Genomic DNA, 11560 nt, shown 5'->3' with positions numbered 1-11560 from the left:
ATCACACATGTAATATAATTTAATGTCCGAAGTGAATTTGAGACAGAAGTAATTCTATTTTATTGTTCAGATGAGAAACTTAAGGCTCATATAAGGTTAAGCTGCCTGCCATTGGTGAAATAGAACATCTGATGCCTATTTGTATCAGTCAGGGTACAGTCAGGATACAGAACCACTCCATAATTTAAATGGGAAAAAATACTATAAAACAGTCTTAAGTAGTAACAAGCCATTAATTCATAAGAGATAAAAAGAACTGCAAAGATTACAGGAATAACAGATGTAAGGAGAAGCCGTTATCTCGATGGCTGAGACAGAGTGTCCAATAAAGACACAAACTTGGAGGATGACCACCCTCGACATAGCAAATGAAGACCTTGTTGGATGGGCTGTGCTCACTGAATAGTGGAGAAGATTATGGAGGTGCCACAGGCTGGGGTTGGCAAGCAGGAAACCACGCATTGTGATGCCAGAGGAACTAACTCTCTGAGAAGCTGCCCGCTGGGGTGCTGTCAAAGTTCACTGGAAGGGATTATCTCTAGATGTCCCACACACTCCCTGGCTGCTGGCTCATGCAGGAGCCAAAAGAAAGGAATACATCTGGACCAGTAAGAGAAAGACTTTTTCCTTCAATGCTCATCCTGTACTCTTTAAGAAAAGAGCATAATATTATGCCAGCTGGCAAAAGAGAAAGATTTGTAGGCTCCAGCCCTGGTATCATAAAACAGGGCAAAAGAGATTAAATGGGAATTGAAGAATAAATTGACAACTAGCAGACCATCTCATTAGGGTGTTTTATGAATCAAAGATATTAAGATATTTTGAAAATTACAAGGAGGGGTATAAATATAAGAAGGCATCTTCGGTCTACTATTCAACTGTAAAATCTATGTAGCATATCAATACACTACTTTTTATTCAATATGGCCAGAAATTCATTTATCTGTGTGATAGTTAATTTTATGTGTCAAACTGAGTGGGCTAGGGAGCTACCCAGATATCTATTAAAACATTATTTCTGAGTGTGTCTGTGAGGGTGTTTCTGGAAGAGATTAGCATTTGAATTGGTAGACTGAGGGCAAAGAAGATTGCCCCTACCAATGTGGGTGGACATCATCCAATCCATTGAGGACATGAATAGAGAAAAAACATGGAGGAGGGAGGATTTAATGCCTGCTTGATCTGGCACATCCATCTTCTCCTGCCCTCAGACATTGGTATGCTTGTTTCTCTGGCCTTTGGACTCAGACAAGGACTTATATCATGCCCGCTCCCCCCACCCACCAGTTCTGGGGCCCTCAGTTTTGGACTGTGTACACACCACCTTCTCTGGGCCTCTACTTACAGATGGAATTTCTCAGCCTCCATAATCACATGAACCAATCCCTCATAATAAATCTCTTTCTGTATATCTCTACATATCCTATTGCTTCTGTTTCCCTGGAGAACTCTAATATAATCCTTTTATTTTTACTTATTTGTTTTTGTTCATCCATTAATTCACTTATATATCATTCAACAAATATTTATTTGCCAACTACGTGAAATGTAGTATCATTGATTAACCAATACATTAATTAATCCTTTAATTCAATAAATATCTCAATTCCAACTATTTACAAGTCGTGGTTCTGTTTACTAAATGTTCATGGATGAACAAAATAGATATTTAAAAAATATGGCCTTCATGGCCACAAGGCATTGGCCTCCTGACAGAGGTTGTTGGAGGAGGAAATAATAAAAATAAATAAATAAATAAATAACCGTATAATATATTGATTGGAGCTAAGTGATAGAGAGAGAAATGAAGGAGAGACAGGAGGTAGGAATTCCAGGGGATTTTGCAATTTTAAATTCAGTAATCAGGGAAATCCTCTCTGAGGAAGTGACATTTGTGTAATACATTGAAGGAAATGAAGGAGGAGGCCATGGATATATTTGCAGAAAGAATAATGCAGGCGCCCGAGGGAGGATTACACCTAGTAGATTTGAGGAAAAATGAGGAGGCCACTAAGGCAGGATGAGCAGAGGGACAGTGGAAGTATTTGAAGCTGGAGAGGACTTGGAGGAGGAGATCATAGAGGGCCATATAGGACATACTTAGGGCTTTTTAATTTGCTCTGAGTGAGTCATTAGAATGTTTTGAGCAGAGAGTGACAAGATTTATATTCTAAAGCAACTACTTCACAATTGTATCAATAACATACTCTCTGAGAACCCAGATAGAAATGGAAAAAACATTTAAGAGATAATTATAGTAACCTAGGTAAGATATGACAGATAATTGGACTATGTCAGTAAAGAGATTGTTAACAAGTATTTTTTTTTTCTTTTTAGTTAAATGATATTTATCTTGCACTCTTGTTATGCATTGAATGCTTGTGTCTTCCCCAACTTCCTGTGCTGAAATCATAGCCACAAATGGGATGGTATTGGAAAGTGGAGCCATTAGGAGGTACTTAGGTCATGAGAGGGGAGCCCTCATGAAGGGGATTAGTGCCTTTATAAGAACATGAGAATTTTTTTAGAAAAATTTAATAATAACATGGATAATATATTCACAAGGAATGAGTAAGACGGATATAAATTAAATTGACTCTCTGAAACCAATTCTTAATTGAAGCTTCGGCTTTGACTTAATGTTACACCACATTACTCAAAATCAAGATACTTTTCAAACTTTTTTTTCCCAACACAATATAGCCTAAGATTAAGAGCTGAGCTTGGAGTGAAAAGATATCCCATATCCATGGGTTGGAAGAATTAATTTTGTCAAAATGTACATACTGTCCAAGGTGATCTACAGATGCAATGCAACCCCTATCAAAATCTCAATGGCATTTTTCAGAAATAGAAAAATCAATCCTAACATTCCTATGAAACCATAAAACACCTCAAATAGCCAAAGCAATTTGGAACAAGAACAAAGCTGGAGGCATCACACTTTCTGATTTCAAAATATATTACAAAGCTATAATAATGCTACAACATGGATGAAACTTGAAGACATTGTGCTAAATGAAACAAGCCAGTCACAAAAGGACAAATACTGTGTGATTCCGCTCAGATGATGTCTCTAACATAGTCAAACTCATAGAAGCAGGAAGTAGAACAGTGGTTGCCAGGGGCTGGGGGCAGGGGGACATGGGGAGTTGTTCAAGGACCATAGAGTTCCAGTCATGTGAGATGAGAAAGTTCTGGAGATCTGCTGTACAACACTGTGCTTATACTTAACAATACTGTACTGCACACTTGAAAATTTGTTAAGAGGGTAAAGCTCATGTAATGTGTTTTTTATCACAATAAAGAGAAAAATAAATGTGTCTGGCACATAGTGAAACTGTATGATAGCTACAATTCTTAGGGGTAGTCGTAGCGTATTTTCAAAGCCTGTGCCCAGCCACTGTGGCTGAAAAGCAGGGGAGCAGCCAGTGGCAGGAGATGAGGTCAGAGAAATAGCCAGAAGGCAGATCTGGCTGTGCCTTATGTGGGCCCTGGGGAGAAGTTTGAACCTTAAGTGATTTCGAGCCTCTGGAAGTATAACAACAGAGTGACGTGATCTGATTTTTCACTTTATTCTCTGGTCATCTATCCCTTTATTAAAGATTTAGTTCAGTGATTCAACTCAGAGTTGTCCATGTATATATGACCCCTCACAAAGTACTTTCTGAAATTGAAATGAGAGGCACTGTGGAATTTGGCTTTTTCTTAAGAGATAGGAAACAGACTTCTTCACTGAACTTCAGCCCGGCTGTACTTAATCTTCCTTGTGGACACAGAGGGTCTGAAGCAAACACTGTTATTTTCAAGAAATCGTCCAACAGCCAGCTCATTGCAAATTGTCACTGTATAATCCCTTTCACAGCCATTGATACTGGCCTAAGCATTACTCGCAATGCACTCTGAATTACGTGAAGACAAACTTTCGCTCCGGAAGCGAATTTTCTCCTGTCACAAAAATTGTCTGAAACTTGGAAATAGGCAAACAGCTCACTGGGTGTTTTTTTCAGTGCAATTCTGGGCTTGCAACTTTGATAGAATTTATATTGGTTGGGCTATTTTATAATCATGTACAGAAAGATATGAACATGCAGATTTTCGTCAGGTAGAGAGGCAAATCATTTCTTTCTGGCAGAAGGGATAACCTTACAGGTTATGGTTTATCGCCCTGATGGACATTAATTAGATTTCTAGATAATCAGGACTCTTCATATTTCTTTGTTAAATCTTCTATATATACTTAGCTTCCCAAGTTCCCTTTGAACTGGTCATAACATTGTACTGGTTCTTTTCTTAATTAATGTGTTGAATAAAAATCTTTGATATGTGTACGTTCCTCATTTGTATGGAATAATAATTTTTCCCTTTTTGAAAATTATATTTTAACATTTCTCAGATCTCTTCTTTCATGATCAAGGCTCTTGATCAAGTTCCTTCTTTTCCTCACCCCAGGTTTCTGCGATACTTAAAACACAATGTCAAATTCAAAACTTTTTATTTTTAATGAAAAACACAATCACAGTTCATCATGATTTACAAGCACATAGCAAAAAAACAATGAAAGCAGTAGCTTCTAAAAGGAGCTGTTGCTATGGAGAGTTAATCACAGACGTCCTGCATGGAGGATGATTAGATGATTATTAGAATGATGATTATTATTTTCAGTTGTCAGTTACCACCTGCAATATTGTGACACATTCAGGCAGGAAGAAGATATAAAGCCTGTTAAGTTGCCAGTCTGAAGACTTGGTGACAGTCTGCAATGCCGTTTGCTATGCAAGAGGTGGACCAGGAGGGAGGAAGAGAGCAAATTTGCTTCAATACTAGCTGAAAAAACTGCGAGTACTGGGGAATGATACCTTCTTTGTAAGGAATTTATAATCCACTGCTGTTTCCTTAGAGCAGGACAAATTTAGATAACAAGGTAGAGCTCATATAAAAGGACAGTGTCTCAAATGGTAGTGTTTCCATAGGCAGTATGGCATATATATGCCATTGATTCTCAAAATCGAGTGTTTACAAGTTCATTATGAGAACATAATAAAAAAGCAGCTTCTTAGCATCTAGTTTGAGAAAATTTCTTCCAGTAAATCTGGAGTGCGACCCAGAAATCCGTATTTGTAATACTAACCTCTGATTATTCAGATGCAGATGTCGTACCTGACACTTCAATGCTAGGATGGTTGACAACACTGATTTTCTCACTTTAATCTCAGTTCCATTTTCATGTGAACTTGAGCAAGTCACCTATCTTCTTTGTATGAGTAACATAAATAATATAGTTAATCTGCAATATATCTATATATCTATACTACATCTATCTATCTGTCCATCTTTCTATCATCTATCTAATCTTTCTATCTATCTATATACTGACCTATCCTTATTTCAAGTCCTTGCACCATTCTGATTAGGATAACTGTGCCTCTTCTTTCTTTGATTGTCCATGTATGCAGGCTCTTTAATCTTGTCTAATTTATTTAATACTCTGCTTGGGGTGTTCTAATGATTTGGAGGGGAAGAATGAACTGACAATACTTATATGTCTATAAAATGTTAAATATCTATCTTAAGCTCCCATTGCTTTTTTGAACACTTTTTTATCATTCAACAAAACTTACCCTCCATTGCCATTGGCTTGAAAATTTGAGTCCTTTAAATGTGCCAGTTCTTTATTATGGTGGATAGTGGATGTATCTAACCATTTCCTTTTATCTGAAGAGTTGGTGTACATGTGTATAAGCACACACACAAAGCAAAATCTGTGTATTCCTAGTAAGGAATACCAAACATGCCAAAACAGCACTGATTACACCAGGAAAAATGTATTGCCAACTTTACACAGAAAACTGAGGTATAAAAAGATGCATTCCCGAGGAGGCGGGACCAAGATGGCAGAGTGAGTGGTCTTCTTTGTCTCTCCCACTTCGAATCTACAACTAATTGGACATTCACTGGTTAACAAAGGATATGCAGATAGCATCTCAAGAGGCCGGAGAGACTTGCACTACTATACAGTGGAAGGCGGATGGACTTTCTGCCTGGGGAGGAGGTGGAAATAGGTGAAAACTCTCCAACCCCCGACCCCTGGACAGCCTAGTACCTGCAAGAGGCTTTCTTCCAGTAGACTTCCCCATAGCATCACCACGCACCCAGGGCGGGGGTGTGCACTCACCAGCAGAATGACAGTGGAAACAGGTGACAACAGCCCTACCTAAGCCCCCCACAATTACACCTAAGCCAAGGGAGAAACTCCAGGGTTCTGCACCCCCTGGCAGGGAAAGCCTCTGCTCGCCGTTAGTGGGGAGGCCCCGCCCAGCATATGGAACACTGGCAGACTCCCAGGGAGCAGATTCCCTGGCTGCTGCCATGCCCATGGTCTCTAGCTGTGCACGGGACAGTGCAGGAGGTGCCCAGACTTCCCGTGGACGTGCTTGGGGACTCAGTGGAGCTCCAGCTCCCGGTTCCGCAGCCCAGGGGGAAACTCCAGGGTCCTGCACCTGCCGGCAGGGAAAGACTCTGCTTCCATTAGCAGGGAGGCCCCACCCAGCATTCAGAACATCAGGAAGCTACCAAGAGCAGAATTCCCCACAAGGCAGTAGCCCGCCAACTGCCACCAGGCCCACGGACTCTGGCCATGTCCCAGCCAAGGCAAGGGGCTCCCAGAGATTCCATGAGAGTGGTGTGGGGCTGGGTGGAGCTCCAGTGGAATGGCCACATGGCCCAGGGGGGAACTCCAGTTTCCCACAGCAGACTCAGTGAAAGCCTCTGCACAGCACTAGTGGAGAGGTCCTGACTGGCAATCACAAGGCTGGAAGGCCCTGGGGCAAAAGTAGCACAGCTAGGTGAGCTAACCACAGACTGCAGAAGATACCTATAGCTCTGCTGGGACCTATAGTGGACAAGTGTGATTTTGTGGGCTCTGACAGTGACAAAGCTGTGATTATAGGTGATCCTGCTCCTGGCTGCTGGGAAAGCCCATAACACCATTGCAGATCCCAAGGAGGGAGCACGTCTAGGTGGGCTGCAACAGTAGGCACCAGCAGCCTGAGGCCCCCTTGCAATTGCCCCCACAACTGACGAGGGACCCCACAGGACCACTGTGACTATGAGGAGGGGCCCAGGTCCAGTCAGTAACAGCTGACAGGGTTCCTGGTTGGTGCAGTCTAAACAGCTGCTACCCCCCCCCCCACACCAGTTGCAGCAAGTGGAAGCAGCGACTAAACTCTATCTCTATGTGGAGGCACAAATCCATGCCATCAAGCAGTATGAAAAAATATATTAAATCTCCAGAACAGAAGGAAAATGATAAGCACCCAGAAAACAATCCCAAAGACAATGAAATCTATAACCTAAATGACAATGATTTCAAAACAGCCATTATTAAAAAACTCAATGAGTTAAAAGGGAATTCAGATAGACAACTCAATGAGTTCAGGAGCTACGTCACAAAACAGCTTGATACTATAAAGAGGAACCAATGAGAAATACTGGAGATGAAGAACACAATGGAGGAGATTAAGAAAAATCTGGACTCTCTGAACAGTAGGGTCGATAATATGGAGGACAGAATTAGCAATTTGGAGGATAGGAATATAGAAATTCTGCAGACAGAGGAGGAGAGAGAACTAAGACTAAAAAGAAATGAAGAAACTCTCTGAGAATTATCTGACTCAATTAGGAGATGCAACATAAGGGTTATAGGTATACCAGAGGGAGAAGAGAAGGAGAAGGGGGCAGAAGGCCTGTTCAAAGAAATAATGGCTGAGAACTTTCCAAACTTGGGAAGAGAGATGGAACTTCATGTGACAGAAGACAATAGATCTCCAAACTTTATTAATGCAAGAAGACCAACCTCAAGGCTGGTCTATAGTAGTGAAGCTAACAAAAGTCAATGACAAAGAGAAAATACTAAGGGCAGCCAGGCAGAAGAAAATAACTTACAAAGGAAACCCCATAATGCTATCAGCACATTTCTCAGGAGATACCTTACAGGCTAGAAGAGATCGGAATGAAATATTCAAAACTCTGAAGGACAAAAACCTGCAGCCAAGAATACTCTACCCAGCGAAAATATCCTTCAAATATGATGGAGAAATAAAAACTTTCCCAGAAAAACAAAAGTTAAGGAAGTTCATTGCCACAAAACCTCCTCTTCAAGAAATGCTCAGGAAGAAACTCATCGTGAAAAATCAAAAAAAGGAAAGGGGTTACAAAATCCAGAACAAAGGAGATAAGCAGAAGGACAACAACACAAAGTAGCAGCTCTCCATCAGGAGAGGTTAGCAAAAGTTAAATAAAACATTAAAGATAAACGGAATGGAAACACCAAGAATAAATATAACCTAGTCATTTTAACCACAAACTCACAACACAAAAAAAGAAGAGAAAAAAAAATATGACAATAACAACCTAGAAGGGGAAGAGAAAAGGGATGGATGGAAAGTTTTAATTTAAGGAAATAAGAGGCTATCAGAAAAAGGACTATCTCATCTACGAGATGTGTTATACAAACCACCTGGTAACCACTAAACAAATAACAGGAATAAAGACACAAATTAGAAATAAGAAGAAAGCCAATACAGAAATTTACCTACTTGAATTAGGAATCCAAAAATCATGGGATGAGAAACAAAGGAAATGCAAAAGAACTGGAAAACAAGTGATAAAATGGCAGCAGTAGGCCCCCATGTTTCAATAATCACTCTAAATGTAAATGGATTGAACTCTCCAATCAAAAGGCACAGAGTGGCAGGATGGATCAAAGAACAAGATCCAACAATATGTTGCCTCCAGGAAACACACCTCAGCCCCAAAGACAAACACAGACTCAGAATGAAAGGATGGAAGACAATACTCCAAGTTAATAGTGAACAAAAGAAAGCAGGTGTTGCCATACTTATATCAGACAAAGTAGACTTTGAAGCAAAACAGATAAAGAAAGACAAAGAGGGGCAGTATATAATGATAAAAGGGATGCTCCACCAAGATGACATAACACTTATAAATATATACGCACCCAACACAGGAACAACAAAATTTGTAAAGCAACTCTTAACAGAACTAAAAGAAGACATCAACAACAATACAATAATAGTAGGGGACCGCAACACCCCGTTAACACCAATGGACAGATCATCCAGACAGAAAATCAACAAGGAAATTATAGAATTAAACGAAAAATTAGATCAGATGGACTTAATAGATATATATAGAACACTTCATCCAAAAACAGCAGGTTACACATTCTTCTCAAGCGCACATGGAACATTCTCAAGGATAGACCATATCTTGGGAAACAAAGCAAACATCAATAAGTTCAAGACGGTTGAAATAATATTGAGCATCTTTTCGGATCATAATGCTATGAAACTAGAAATCAACTACAAGAATAAAGCTTGGAAAGGGGCAAAAATGTGGAGACTAAACAACATGCTACTGAACAAACAATGGATTATTGAAGAAATTAAAGAAGAAATCAGATATTATCTGGAGACAAATGAAAATGAAAACACCACCATACCAACTTATTTGGGATGCAGCAAAGGTAGTCCTAAGAGGGAAATTCATTGCAATACAGGCTCACCTCAATAAGCAAGAAAAATCTTACATAAACAACATGAAATGACACCTAACAGAATTAGAAAAAAAAGAACAAACAAAGCCCAAAGTCAGTAGAAGGAGGGAAATAATAAAAATAAGAGCAGAAATAAACGATATTGAAACAAAAAAGACAGTAGAAAGGATCAATGAAACAAAGAGTTGGTTCTTTGAAAAAATTAACAAATTCAATAAACCCTTAGCCAGACTCACTTAGAAAAAAAGAGAGAAGTCTCAAATAAATAAAATTAGAAATGAGAGAGGAGAAATCAAAACAGATACCAAAGAAACACAAATGATCATGAGAAAATACTATGAAAAACTATATGCCAACAAATTGATCAACCTAGAAGAAATGGATAAATTCCTAGACTCATACAACCTCCCCAAACTGAATCAGGAAGAAATAGAGAATCTGAATAGGCCAATCATGAGTAAAGAAATAGAAACAGTAATCAAAAACCTCCTCAAAAATAAGAGTCCAGGACCAGACGGCTTCTCTGGAAAATTCTACCAAACATTCAAAGAAGATTTAATACCTATCGTTCTCAAACTATTCCAAAAAATAGAGGAAGATGGAGCACTCCTTAATACATTCTATGAAGCCAACATCACTCTGATCCCCAAACCTGACAAGGACAACACAAAGAAGGAAAACTACAGGCCAATATCACTGATGAACATAGATGCAAAAATCCCCAACAAAATTTTGGCAAGCCGAATACAGCTATACATCAAAAAGATTATACACCATGATCAAGTGGGATTTATACCAGGGACACAGGGATGGTTCAACATCCGCAAGTTAATCAACGTGATTCACTACATTAACCGAATGAGAAACAAAAACCACCTGATCATCTCAATAGATGCAGAGAAAGCATTCGACAAGATCCAACATCCATTTATGATGAAAACCCTCAATAAAATAGGTATAGAAGGAAAGTACCTCAACATAATAAAGCCCATATATGACAAAGCCACAGCCAACATCATATTCAAGGGACAAAAACTGAAACCCATCCCTCTCAGAACAGGAACAAGACAAGGGTGCCCACTTTCACCGTTCTTATTCAACATAGTACTGGAGGTGTTGGCCAGAGCAATTTGGCAGGAAAAGGAAATAAAAGGAATCCAAATAGGCAACAAAGAAGTAAAACTCTTGCTGTTTGCAGATGACATGATCTTATATATAGAAAACCCCAAAGAATCCATAGAAAAACTATTAGAAACAATCAACAGCTACAGCAAAGTTGCAGGGTATAAAATCAACATACATAAATCAGTAGCATTTCTATACACTAACAATGAACTAACAGAAAAAGATCTCAAGAACTCAATCCCATTCACGATCGCACCAAAAAGAATAAAATACCTTGGGATAAATTTAACCAAGGAAGTGAAAGATCTATACAATGAAAACTACAAGACTTTCTTGAAAGAAATTGATGACGACATAAAGAGATGGAAAGACATTCCATGCACAGGGATTGGAAGAATAAACATAGTTAAAATGTCCATACTACCTAAAGCAATCTGCAGATTCAACACTATCCCAATCAGAATCCCAACGACATTCTTTACAGAAATTGAATAAAGAATCATAAAATTCACATGGGGCAACAAAAGACCCCGAATTGCTAAAGCAATCCTGAGTAAGAAAAACAAAGCCGGAGGAATCACAATCCCCAATTTCAAAACATACTACAAAGCTACAGTGATCAAAACAGCATGGTACTGGTACAAAAATAGGTGCACAGATCAATGGAACAGAATTGAAAGCCCAGAAATAAAACCACACATCTATGGACAGCTAATCTTCAACAAAGGAGCTGAGGGCCTATAATGGAGAAAAGAAAGTCTCTTCAACAAATGGTGCTGGGAAAACTGGACAGCCACATGCAAAAGAATGAAAATCGACCATCATTTTTCACCATTCACTAAAATAAACTCAAAATGG

The sequence above is a fragment of the Equus caballus genome, chromosome 7 (genome assembly GCF_041296265.1).
Source record: "Equus caballus isolate H_3958 breed thoroughbred chromosome 7, TB-T2T, whole genome shotgun sequence".
Lineage (NCBI taxonomy): Eukaryota > Metazoa > Chordata > Mammalia > Perissodactyla > Equidae > Equus > Equus caballus.
This window is presented reverse-complemented; position numbering follows the sequence as displayed.